The 14374-nt window shown below is 42.4% G+C and overlaps 1 long non-coding RNA gene across 1 annotated transcript; it reads left to right on the top strand.

Annotated features, from left to right (window-relative positions):
• Positions 1-717: 717 nt before the first annotated feature.
• LOC311106399 lies at positions 718-7368 on the top strand. The gene is made up of 4 exons (XR_014610321.1): positions 718-798; positions 2081-2220; positions 2392-2583; positions 7266-7368. It is a non-coding gene; the product is annotated as an uncharacterized lncRNA (long non-coding RNA).
• Positions 7369-14374: the final 7006 nt, after the last annotated feature.

Genomic DNA, 14374 nt, shown 5'->3' with positions numbered 1-14374 from the left:
TTACTTGAACTCTGTGAAGCATTTATTTGGGCTGCAATTTCTGAGGCTGGCAACTCGAATGAACTTATCCTCTGCAGCAGAGGTAACTCTGGGTTTTCCATTCCTTTGGCGGTCCTCATGAGAGACAGTTTCACCATAGTGCTTGATGGTTTTTGCGACTGCACTTGAAGAAACTTTCAAAGTTCTTGAAATTTTCTGGATTGACTGACCTTCATGTCTTAAAGTAATGATGGACTGTCATTTCTCTTTGCTTATTTGAGCTGTTCTTGCCATAATATGGACTTGGTCTTTTACCAAATAGGGCTGTCTTCTGCATACCCCCCCTTTGTCAAGGCAAATGGTGGCTATTTGAAGAATCTCAAATATAAAATATATTTTGATTTGTTTAACACTTTTTTGGTTACTACATGATTCCATATGTGTTATTTCATTGTTTTGATATCTTCACTATTATTCTACAATGTAGAAAATAGTTTTTAAAAAATAAGAGAAACCCTTGAATGAGTAGGTGTTCTAAAGCTTTTGACCGGTAGTGTATATAGTTTTCTTGGTTTTAGAACTTTACTTTTGTGTGGAATTAGTGCAATGTATTTCAATTTGCCTTGCTAACTTTAGTAGCAAGAAGCTAGCTACCAGAGTGCAGTTTTCTCCACCAGAATGGCTAGCTAATGCTAAAAACAATGTAGTGGATTTTTTGTTGAAGAACCCCTTTCATTGCCCACATCAAATTCAAGCTTCCGCATCGATCATGTAACGGACGAACGTCTGAGTATTTTAACTGGGCAACACAACGAGAAGGTAAGATTAAACAGGGTCACAAGCAGTTTATCCGCACGAGTTGGCTTTTACTTAGGGGCACGATGAGAGGGAATGTTCAGCTAACAAGGGCAACTACAAGGAGCTTGCAAAGGTAATTGCGCGTTACGATGCTTTACTTGCTGAGCATATGGAAGTTCCAACTGTCTTCTCAGATGTCGAAATCAATTCAGAATGATTTGATCGCTTCCATCACATCATCCGTTAAAAGTGAGAGTAAAAAGAGAGGTTGACGCAGCGCATTGTTTCGTGTGTGCTCAATTAGGCTTTCCAGTTTCTTCCAGTATTTATTTTGCAAAGGTGATAACACAATCACTTCGGACAAACACAAGCAAAAAGTATTTACATAAATGTTACAGCAGCCTAGGCTACACCTAAATATTAGGGACCTGACATGTTGTATGGGATGAAAACGAGACAATTCTTCAGTCTGATCAACTGCAGGCTACTAATAATAGCAGCTGCACACAGCCTATGTGCCCTGTCCATCTGGTCAGGGTAAACAAATTAGTAATGTTATGTGTATATATAGTCAATTTGTTTGTCAGGAGAAAATGTGAATGTGATCAAATTTGGTTTATATTCAAACTTGGGCTGGCTAGGCTGCCTATACCTTTTCAATCCAAAATTATTAACTGGAATTAATCAATCAATATAATAGTGATGACAAAGACTGTGAGTAAATGTTTAATTAGGCCTACAGTTGCATAGGCCTGCATGATGCAAACATGCATAAAGCAAACTCAGCCCTGTGAGTTCTATTGTCCATCAGTTGTTGTCTCTGTGTGTGGGTAGAGGAAACCCCTGTTTGTCTAGTCTAAATATAATTCATATAAACAAGTGGGGGTTTTCATCCTTCCCAGGGCCAGGAGTTTTTTTACAGGAGTTTTTTTAAACCATGTGACCTGATTAGAAAAACTGGTCCCATCATAGCCCTATAGGGTCCAGAGTTTTCCTGGTTAGGTTACCAGATAAGGAAAAACTCCGGGCCCCAGGTGGAAAAAATTGCCCCACCACTCTGGGACCTATGGTGCCACCAGTGTGCTGTAGTGTTCAGTTAGTTATCATCAGGTATGTGGACGATCAGGGCTTTATTCAGGAACGTTTCTTGGGCTACTTTGATATGTCAACTGGGCAAAATGCGCAGTCTGTGTTTGACTATGTGAATTCTGAGATGTTTGAGTTTAACTTCATGGAGAAACTTGTTGCCTAAAGCTATGATGGCGCTGCTGTAATGGAACGTATCTGCTATATGTATTTACAGCTAAGTCCCCTCCTGTTCCCTGATTTAAGAGGTGATGACCACTCCACTACCATTGTCAACTCTCTCCTGACATGAACTGAAGCCATGTCTCATGTGCCCTCTCATCCACTGGCCCATTGAATGTTTCCTCTCCAAGCACTGTGAGTAGACCTGTCAATTTTCACTCATTTCTGTATGTACAGTCAATCACATACACATACATAATCACATTATTACACATCAATGATTTTACTCCTTGCTAGGACTAACTCATTCTTAGCTCTTTTGTCTAACTTTGTAGTGTGTTGTGTTATTGTTTTTTGTCTTCCCAGTCAAATCCTGTCCTGCCCTCAGTGGAAGAGTTGAGCTCTTCTCCAACACCATCCATCCATGATGAGCCTGTCCTGCACTAAAGCCTATGAACACCTCTACCCCTGTCCTGCACTGAAGTCAAGCCTCTGAAAACCTCAACTCATGCCTCATACCTTCATTCAATCACTGCTGTGATCCCTTCCCAAAACAGTGTAAGTAGCCCTGTCATTCACATTCCCTATAATATTGTACTATAAATGTCTTTATTAAATGCTTTAGGTTAAAATAATTAGTCTTTGACGATTTTTGAAACACGCTTTGTCGTCTCCATGCAGTCCGCGCCTATACTGTGGGTCTCCCATCCTCCTCAATTGTTCAAGTCACCAGCCTCCACTGATCCACATGTGTGGTTGTATTGTGTTTTTAAATGGTCAAATAAATCAACAACATAAAAAAGTGTCTCTGTTGTTGTGAACTTTTATTGTTGTGAACTTTTAGCATAACTGGGTTCAGATTCAATATTACTGTGACTGGAACACCTACTGACCGAAAGAATTACACGCACAACTATCCATACTAGATTCATAATCAAATTACCATAACGTAAGATGGCAAAACATGTGATTTGTCCTGTTCCTGTAGCTATGCTATCGGAAGGAAGTTCAGTGCCGATCACATGACGAGCACTGCTGTGTAAAAACCCTGGATTTGCTGACATCCCCTTTTTTCATTGGCTTTTGCCCAAGGTCCTGTTTCGAAAGCACGGGCCTCCCTGGATTATGCACTGGGGTCAGTTTCTCTCTCTGCTGCTCTGTGTTAACTAGTATGTAGTATTGCTATGGTAACACACAGCTTATCACTGTCCACGCAACTAGATAAGATACACAGTAGTAAGCAACTGTAAAGCCAAGGTTATTCCAAATGTCAGCATTACATAAAACAGCAGCAAGAAAGGCCTTTATGGATGGAAGTAATAGGTAGCTTATTAACTTTTCCTATGAATTTATGAGGACAACAGGAACCTAAGTGAGTGTCAGACTGAGACAGAGACAGCATGTGCTATTTGTTGTATTCTCAAACCAATTTGTAAATCCTTTCACTTTTTTTGAAGTTTTAGCTTATTTTCAGCGAACAAATTGAAACACAACACACTATAGGGAAGCAGAAATGGACTGGCAATAGGGCAGATCAGGCAAGAGCCAGATGGGCTGGTCCTAAATGTTCTGTCTAAATTGGTGTTGCACATATTTATAATTATTTGTCTAATAATGGGGCCCTCGAAGGGGAAATGGGCCGGTGTGTTAGAAATGACGGTCCCAGTCCGTCCCTGTAGTGAAGTCAAATCTGCTAAATCATCAAAAAAGTTAACTACTGTATCTGGCATGTACAAAATTGATGATTCATGCAAAATATCTTGCTCCGTTAGTTTGTTTTGCAAATAGGCCATTTATTCTGAGTGGAGAACAGTGTGCCAGGCCAGCTTGCCCTAGTCAGTGAATCTGTTTATGATGGAGTCCCCAAGGCCCATATCACAGCCTGTTACATGAGCGAACACAGATAAGAACAGATGGCTGGAAATGTACTGAAATTAAGTCATCAATTCACCGATAACAAGTATCTCAGCATATACACACTATGTTTTCCCTGCTGCCGGATGCAGTATTATCTCGCTGACCTGCAAAGTTAAAGATAATGGGCCTAATGTTTATGGCTAATTGTTGGATAGATACTCAATTGTGACACCCATCCAAAGTTCCCGGTGTGGTGGCAAGATTTACAATCAGATCAGTTGTTGTTGTTTTGTCAGTGTAAATAATTTGTCATGTAAATGTAAATGATCTATCCATCAAATGTTCTACTGTTAAGGCTTTGGCACAAGCCCACCTACTGAATGTAAAGAGCTGCATTAGTCACTTCAGTTTACCTCGCTCTTGCTGCTGGTGACGCTCGGATCCACCTCTATGTGGACGACACCATTTTGTATACATCTGGCCCTTCATTGGACACTGTGTTAACAAACCTCCAAACGAGCTTCAACGCCATACAACACTCCTTCCGTAGCCTCCAACTGCTCTTAAACACTAGTAAAACTAAATGCATGCTCTTCAACCGAACGCTGCTTGCACCCGCCCACCCGACTAGAATCACTACTCTCGGCGGGTCTGACCTAGAGTATGTGGACAACTACAAATACCTAGGTGTCTGGTTAGACTGTAAACTCTCCTTCCAGACTCACATTAAGCATCTCCAATCAAAAGTTAGATCTAGAATCGGCTTCCTATTTCGCAACAAAGCCTCCTTCACTCATGCTGCCAAACATGCCCTTGTAAAACTGACTATCCTACCGATCCTTGACTTCGGCGATGTCATTTACAAAATAGCCTCCAACACTCTACTCAGCAAATTGGATGTAGTCTATCACAGTGCCATCTGTTTTGTCACCAAAGCCCCATATACAGTGGGGAGAACAAGTATTTGATACACTACCGATTTTGCAGGTTTTCCTACTTACAAAGCATGTAGAGGTCTGTAATTTTTATCATAGGTACACTTCAACTGTGAGAGACGGAATCTAAAACAAAAATCAAGAAAATCAAATTGTATGATTTTTAAGTAATTAATTTGCATTTTATTGCATGACATACGTATTTGATACATCAGAAAAGCAGAACTTAATATTTGGTACAGAAACCTTTGTTTGCAATTACAGAGATCATACATTTCCTGTAGGTCTTGACCAGGTTTGCACACACTGCAGCAGGGATTTTGGCCCACTCCTCCATACAGACCTTCTCCAGATCCTTCAGGTTTCGGGGCTGTCGCTGGGCAATACGGACTTTCAGCTCCCTCCAAAGATTTTCTATTGGGTTCAGGTCTGGAGACTGGCTAGGCCACTCCAGGACCTTGAGATGCCTCTTACGGAGCCACTCCTTAGTTGCCCTGGCTGTGTGTTTCGGGTCGTTGTCATGCTGGAAGACCCAGCCACGACCCATCTTCAATGCTCTTACTGAGGGAAGGAGGTTGTTGGCCAAGATCTCGTGATACATGGCCCCATCCATCCCCCCCTCAATACGGTGCAGTCGTCCTGTCCCCTTTGCAGAAAAGCATCCCCAAAGAATGATGTTTCCACCTCCATGCTTCACGGATGGGATGGTGTTCTTTGGGTGGTACTCATCCTTCTTCTTCCTCAAAACACGGCAAGTAGAGTTTAGACCAAAAAGCTCTATTTTTGTCTCATCAGACCACATTACCTTCTCCCATTCCTCCTCTGGATCATCCAGATGGTCATTGGTAAACTTCAGACGGGCCTGGACATGTGCTGGCTTGAGCAGGGGGACCTTGCATGCGCTGCAGGATTTTAATCCATGACGGCGTAGTGTGTTACTAATGGTTTTCTTTGAGACTGTGGTTCCAGTTCTCTTCAGGTCATTGACCAGGTCCTGCCGTGTAGTGCTGATCCCTCACCTTCCTCATGATCATTGATGCCCCACGAGGTGAGATCTTGCATGGAGCCCCAGACCGAGGGTGATTGACAGTCATCTTGAACTTCTTCCATTTTCTAATAATTGCGCCAACAGTTGTTGCCTTCTCACCAAGCTGCTTGCCTATTGTCCTGTAGCCCATCCCAGCCTTGTGCAGGTCTACAATTTTATCCCTGATGTCCTTACACAGCTCTCTGGTCTTGGCCATTGTGGAGAGGTTGGAGTCTGTTTGATTGAGTGTGTGGACAGGTGTCTTTTATACAGGTAATGAGTTCAAACAGGTGCAGTTAATACAGGTAATGAGTGGAGAACAGGAGGGCTTCTTAAAGAAAAACTAACAGGTCTGTGAGAGCCGGAATTCTTACTGGTTGGTAGGTGATCAAATACTTATGTCATGCAATAAAATGCAAATTAATTACTTAAAAATCATACAATGTGATTTTCTGGATTTTTGTTTTAGATTCCGTCTCTCACAGTTGAAGTGTACCTATGATAAAAATTACAGACCTCTACATGCTTCGTAAGTAGGAAACCTGCAAAATCGGCAGTGTATCAAATACTTGTTCTCTCCACTGTACTACCCACCATTGTGACCTGTACGCTCTTGTTGGCTGGCCCTCACTACATATTCGTCGCCAAACCCACTGGCTCCAGGTCATCTATAAATCACTGCTAGGCAAATCACTGTCTTATCTTAGCTCACTGGTCACCATCCACCCACCCGTAGTCTGCGCTCCAGCAGGTATATCTCACTGGTCATCCCCAAAGCCAACACCTCCTTTGGCCGCCATTCCTTCCAGTTCTCTGCTGCCAATGACTGGAATGAACTGCAAAAATCTCTGAAGCTGGAGACTCTTATCTCCCTCACTAACTTTAAGCGTCAGTTGTCAGAGCAGCTTACCGATCACTGCACCTGTACACAGCCATTCTGAAATTAGCCCACCCAACTACCTCATCCCCATATTGTTATTTATTTTGCTAATTTGCACCCCAGTATCTCTATTTGCACATCATCTTTTGTACATCTATCATTCCAGTGTTAATTACGAAATTGTAACTATTTTTGCCCTATGGCCTATTTATTTATTGCCTTACCTCCATAACTTACTACATTTGCACACACTGTATATATATTTTCTGTTGTATTTGTGACTTTATGTTTTGTTTACCCCATATGTAACTCTGTGTTGTTGTTTTTATCGCACTGCTTTGCTTTATCTTGGCCAGGTCGCAGTTGTAAATGAGAACTTGTTCTCAACTGGCTTACCTGGTTAAATAAAGGTGATTTTTTAATATTTTTTATTTTGATTCAATCTGTCTGACACAAACACACACACACACTTGCATAGGAGCTATGTCGGTCCGTTAGGTCCCTTTGCACTTAGCCCTTTTTTCTGTCTCTTTTATCCCAGCATCATCTGACAAATGAATGGCAGCAGCCCACACAGCCTCTCACACCAGAGGATTGCAGTGCTTCTGACAACACACCGCAGGTGACTCACCAGTGGGTCCAAATGAAAGAGGATGAAAATATGTGAAATATTCATAATACAAACATTGCTCAAGTGGTTTCATGTGTCACTTGGATGAGCTACCATGTAAATGATGTGGTATTGGTAAGATAAACAAATTAAAATAATCATCAACAATTGAGTCTGAGTTCTGATGGCTGTGTTCTGATGAATTATTGGATAGTCAGACAAAAAAAAATTTCACCATTGCTTTCACGGAAGGTTAGCCTTCAGTTAACCAACTATGGCAGCGTTGCGCTCTCTTGGATAAGTGGATTCAGGAAGGCTTCACAATAACAAGGTGCTGCGCCGTGTAATTGACTACTCTTTGTCTTTTTCCTGGCCTTTCGCACAATCTGTCTCACTGCCGTGCTTCAGAGCCTGGTGTTTGTGATAGGGGTGATGACCTCCCTCAGGCTGTTGCAGTGATAGAGGGCACAGCCATTACACTAGAGAGGGATGGGGCAAGTGGAGGACTGTGGATTTGTGGCAGCCAATACTCCATCAAAGTGCCTTGGTTTTGGGGATTCTTTAAAGAGGAATACCTCAGGGTGATGTTCTGACCTCTTCAATTTTCTGTTCAATTTCCTGCAAAAACATTGGACTATATTGAACGAACCCGCACATCAATTTAGAGCTGTACAACCGCTTTTGGTTTGCCAATGGCTTACACTTGATGGCTTATTATGAATGAACAACAGACCGATAGGCTCCTTAGTGACTGGTGAGAACTGTGTTGGGGACATTCCTAATATGGAGCCATTCTTTGGCTGCACGGTTGCCCAAGATTGTCTGTCACCAAGGGATGGAGCTGTTGGGGACATTCCTAATATGGAGCCATTCTTTGGCTGCATAGTTGTCCACGATTGTGTGTCACCAAGGGATGGAGCGACCACGGGCGGTGACCAAGATTCCCAAGCAGGCACAGTGTCAATCACTGTTACAAAAACAAACCGGACCGATTTGTATGTATATAATCCTTTATGACCATATGTACCTCTGTGATGAATTATGATTGACTATGTGCAAAAGTGAATTGAATTGTTTCCATACCCACCATGCATTATGTGCGTAATGGTCATGTGAGGTAAATGCGTATATTTTGGGATGTGTTTTGACCTGACGAAGAACCGTTTCGGATCGACACGTTGTCAATAAAGCAGTGAATTGGGAACATAAACAGTGCTGCGGGCCTTCCTGTTCTTTACAAGTATTCTTTATTAGCCCAGAACCTACGTTTTTAAGGATGTGCGTATGACCACAAACTTTTCAACAAAAACAAACAACCACACACTATATTCTACCTCTTGGTGATGTCATTCGGAAACACAATGTCAACTTTCACAGCTATGCGGATGACGCACAGCTGTACATTTCGATGAAACATGCCTACCCTGGATGCCTGTGTTTCAGACAAGGTAGTGGAATGGCGGCAAATGTTTTACTTTTAAACTTGGACAAAACAGAGATGCTAGTTCTTGGTCCCAAGAAACAAAGAGATCTGCTGTTTGATCTGACAATTAATCTTGATGGTTGTACAGGCGTCTCAAATAGAACTGTGTAGGATCTTGGCGTTACTCTGGACCCTGATCTCTCTTTTGACGAACATATCAAGAATATTTAATGGGCAGCTTTTTTTCCATCTTCGTAACGTTGCAAAGATCTGAAACTTTTTGTCCAAAAATTATGAAGAAAAGCTAATCCATGCTTTTTTCACTTCTACATTAGACTACTGCAATGATCTACTCTCCGGCTACCCGGATAAAGCACTAAATAAACTTCAGCTGGCGCTAAATACGGCTGCTAGAATCTTGACTAGAACCAAAATAATTACTCCAGTGCTAGCCTCTCTACACTGGCTTTCTGTTCAGGATAGAGCTGATTTCAAGGTTTTACTGCTAACCTACAAAGCATTAAATGGACTTGCTCCAACCTATCTCTCCGATTTGGTCCTGCCGTACATACCTACACGTACGCCATGTTCAGAAGACGCAGGCCTTATTGTCCCTAGAATATCTAAGCAAACAGATGGAGGCAGGGCTTTCTCCTATAGAGCAACATTTTAACGAAATGGTCTGCCTATCCACGTTAGAGACGCAGACTCGGTCTCGAACTTTAAGTCTTTACTGAAGACTCATCTCTTCAGTAGGTCCTATGATTGAGTGTAGTCTGGCCTAGGGGTGTGAAGGTGAATGGCAAGGCACTGGAGTGACGAACCGCCCTTACTGTCTTTGCCTGGCCGGTTCCCCTCTATCAACTGGGATTCTCTGCCTCTGACCCTATTACGGGGGGCTGAGTCACTGGCTTACTAGTGCTCTTCCATACCGTCCCTAGGAGGGGTGCTTCACGTTGTGCCAGGCTTTTTTCACTATACTCAACTTGAGTGGGGTGGAGATCTTCGTGTGCTATACTCAGCCTCGTCTCAGGGTAGTAAGTTGGTGGTCTGTTGATATCCCTCTAGTGGTGTGGGGGCTGTGCTTTGGCAAAGTGGGTGGGGTTATATCCTGACTGGTTGGCCCTGTCCGGGGGTATCATCGGACACAGCCACAGTGTCCCCCAACCCCCCCCTGTCTCAGCCTCCAGTATCTATGCTGCAATAGTCTATGTGCTGAGGGGCTAGGGTCAGTCTGTCTTTTCTGGTGAAATTCTCCTGTCTTATCTGGTGTCCTGTGTGAACTTAAGTATGCTCTCCCCCACCAGTTTTTGCTGTTTTGCCTGTGACTATGGAACCCTGACCTGTTCACCAGACGTGCTACCTGCTATTTTCGACCCTCTCTCTCCCTCTCCATCTCTCTCTCCCCATCGCTCTCTCTTTCTACTGCAACTGCTGTCTCGACCTCTGAATGTTCGACTATGAAAAGCCAACTGACATTTACTCCTGAGGTGCTGACCTTTTGTACCCTCTACAACCACTGTGATTATTATTTGACCCTGCTGGTCATCTATGAACATTTGAACATCTTGAAGAATGATCTGGCCTTATAATCTCCACCCGGCACAGCCAGAAAAGGACTGGCCACCCCTCAGAGCCTGGTTCCTCTCTAGGTTTCTTCCTAGGTTCCTTCCTTTCTAGGGAGTTTTTCCTAACTACTGTGCTTCTACATCTGCATTGCTTTCTGTTTGGGGTTTTAGGCTGGGTTTCTGTATAAGCATATTGTGACATCTGCTGATGGAAAAAGTGCTTTGTAAACTAATCTGATTTGATGACTGACACAAGAAAGCTCACCTTACAATAAATAGTTTTACACATTTCCATTTCATACCTCACACTCATACAGGTTGGACAAATATAAGCACCCTCTATTTGATGTGGGAAGTCTAGATTTCGGCTGCACCTTGAATCTAGGTTGGTTTTGAGAACTGTATTTTCCCACGGACAATAGATACATCCCAAAGAGCACAATAATGTTTTGTTAGCCTAATCATATAGACACGTGAATACTTTGTGACCCAACGTGGAAATCCATCCCACCGTTCTACTTAACTGCATGTCTTTCCTCTTTGAATTCCTGCAGAGCAGCTGTTTATGAGCATAGATATTCATACACTGAGTATACAAAACATTAGGAACACCTTCCTAATATTGAGCACTGGCTCGTGCTTATTTTACCCCTCCAGGGTGTTTCTCTTGTAGATACAGTACAAACCTACAATTGCTTACAAACCTCCAGTTGTTTACATTTTAGTCATTTAGCAGACGCTCTTGACATTATTTTTATTTTATTTTTCATACTGGCCCCCCGTGGGAATCGAACCCACAACCCTGGCGTTGTAAACGCCATGCTCTACCAACTGAGCTACATCCCTGCCGGCCATTCCCTCCCCTACCCTGGACGACGCTGTGCCAATTGTGCGCCGCCCCATGGGTCTCCCGGTCGCGGCCGGCTACGACAGAGCCTGGATACGAACCAGGATCTCTAGTGGCACAGCTAGCACTGCGATGCAGTGCCTTAGACCACTGCGCCACTCGGGAGTATAGTTTACTCACTGACCTGGTAATCTGCCTTTTTCCCCCTTTTTTTTTCTCCATGAAAGGTTACTTTCAGCCAACCTTTCATAACCTACAACCTCCTTTCCATAGCCAAAAGTGTAAATAGGCCTTGGATTAGCTGAAGCTGAAGGAGTTAAGCCACCAGGGTAATTAGCTTTGTCCAAAAGCGCATTTAACCAACAGAGCTTTGGTCTCTCAGCTGTTGAGCTGAGTGTGTGTTGTACAGGCTTATTAGGCTATATCTCAAGTTTTAGCAGTGGAAAATATTAGGAGAGCATTACCGAGATTAGTCACACAGCCTATAGTTTTAGAGGCATGAAGTAATAGTAATGCGGATTGTTGAAGTGAACATTGTGTTAGCTAATGGAACACTTAATCAGTCATCACAATCAATTATGAAGTATTACGTCGTGTGTGTGTGTGTCCAGAAAATATGTCCATTGTTGCCCAATAATGGGACATATTTTACAACTGCGTATGGATGTTTGTTTTGTTGTGAGAGCTTCCGGTAAATTGTGGCAAAGTGATTGAGAGGCCATTTGATACGCAGTGTGTTGTCTGTATCTCCTCAGAGTTTCTCTCCTGCACATCCCCGTGACAAAGAGTGTTTGTGCATATGTGTTTGTGTGTATTTGTGTGTGTGTGTACATGCGTGTGTGTTTTCTGGAATGGCTTCGTCCTTGCTTTCCTCAGAGAAAGGAGCCACTGAATATCTCCCCAAGGCTCTTTTGAACAAGGGAGAAGAGAGCGAAGGTGAGATTATAAATGACATTACCTATGATGGTTTCTTAAAGCGCAATTCAAATAAAATGAATGATTAAAACAATAACTCATTTATCAACTGTACATTATAATGGATTTACTGTAGTAATATGATTGTATAAGGGAAGATGCTTGTCTCATCTCAGCATTCCAACATTATAGCTTTGGTCAAAGGTTGTATAAGTTATTGGGCCTGATGCACTAACTTAACCTTTTCATCTTTGCTCCAAATTTTTTTAAAAATAAAGTAAAATGAAATAGCCTGTTGTCTTTTTATAGGCCTCTGGGGAAAAGTGGTGCAAATTTCGCACAGATATTTACACAAATCAGTCAGAAGATGATCAGTCAGTTCAAGTTTCGCTTCCTTGGTTTCTTACCTCCTTTGTTTCTGCTATTGTCCTGTAGGCCTGTATCCAAGCTGCCTCTCCATTGGAAGCAATGAGGTAGAGAATGTGCCATGGTACCCATAGTCTGCCTGCTCCCTCCAGCCAGCCTGCTGCCAGCTCTATTCAGCTAGGGCTTAGCGGGTCTATCAAAAACCCAGTGAGGTCATGGGGGGTTGAGGGGTATGGAATGTGGTCCATAATACACCAGCCAAGCAGTCTGCCATCCGTGCAGAATATACAACACAGCAGCTGTGGAATATGGCAACATACAAGTGTAGGTTCTTAATTTGATCACCTTGTTGTGTGAGAACTTGTAGTGTATTCAAGGTTTAAAGAGCAACTGTAGGCAACAAACAACTTCTCTGATTGAAAACGGCATGCAGTGCATTCGGAAAGTATTCAGACCCCTTGACTTTTTCCACATTTAGGTTACAGCCTTATTCTAAAATTGATTAAATTATTTTTTCCCCTCATCAATCTACACACAATACTCCATTATAACAAAGCAATTTTAGCAAATGTATTAAAAATAAAAAACAGATACCTTATTTACATAAGTATTCAGACCCTTTGCTATGAGACTCAAAATTGAGCTCAGGTACATCCTGTTTCCATTGATCATCCGTGAGATGTTTCTACAACTTGATTGGAGTCCACCTGTGGTAAATCCAATTGATTGGACATGATTTGGAAAGGCACACACCTGTCTATATAAGGTCCCACAGTTGACAGTGCATGTTAGCGCAAAAACCAAGCCATGAGGTCGAAGGAATTTTCCAAAAGGCACCTAAAGGCCTCTGACCATGAGAAACAAGATCTCTGGGCTGATGAAACCAAGATTGAACTCTATGGCCTGAATGCCAAGTGTCACATCTGGAGGAAACCTGGCACCATCCCTACGGTGAAGCATGGTTATGGCAGCATCATGCTGTGGGGATGTTTTTCAGCGGCAGGGACTGGAAGACTAGTCAGGTTAAAGAGAAAGATGAACGGAGCAAAGTACTGGGAGATCCTTGATGAAAACCTGCTCCAGGGCGCTCAGGACCTCAGACTGGGGCGAAGGTTAACCTTCCAACAGCAGGACAACGACCCTAAGCACACAGCCAAGACAACACAGGAATGGCTTCAGGACAAGTCTTTGAATGTCCTTGAGTGGCCAAGGCAGAGCCCGGACTTGAACCCGATCGAACATCTCTGGAGAGACCTGAAAATAGCTGTGCAGCGACGCTCCCAATCCAACCTGACAGAGTTTGAGAGGATCTGCAGAGAAAAATGGGAGAAACTCCCCAAATAAATGTGTGCCAAGCTTGTAGCGTCATTCCCAAAAAGACTCAAGGCTGTAATCGCTGCCAAAGATGCTTCAACAAAGTACTGAGTAAAGGGTCTGAATACTTATGTAAATGTGATATCTTTTTTAAATTAATCGATTTGCAAACATTTCTAAAAAACCTGTTTGTGCTTTGTCATTATGGGGTATTGTGTGTAGATTGATGAGAGAAAAAAACTACAATTTAATCAATTTTAGTATAAGGCTGTAATGTAACAAAATGTTGAAAAAGTCAAGGGGCCTGAATACTTTCCGAATGCACTGTATATATATATACACAGTTGAAGTCGGAAGTTTACATACACCTTAGCCAAATACATTTAAACTCAGTTTTTCACAATTCCTGACATTTAATCCTAGTAAATATTCCCTGTCTTAGGTCAGTTAGGATCACAACTTTATTTTAAGAATGTGAAATGTCAGAATAATAGTAGAGAGAATGATTTATTTCAGCTTTTATTTCTTTTATCACATTCCCAGTGGGTCAAAAGTTTACATACACTCAATTAGGATTTGGTAGCATTGCCTTTACATTGTTTAACTT

The sequence above is a fragment of the Coregonus lavaretus genome (genome assembly GCF_964263955.1).
Source record: "Coregonus lavaretus genome assembly, chromosome: 31".
In the NCBI taxonomy this organism is placed as follows: domain Eukaryota; kingdom Metazoa; phylum Chordata; class Actinopteri; order Salmoniformes; family Salmonidae; genus Coregonus; species Coregonus lavaretus.
The sequence above is the reverse complement of the archived record's forward strand: the minus strand, read 5'-3'. Positions and strand labels throughout refer to the sequence as shown.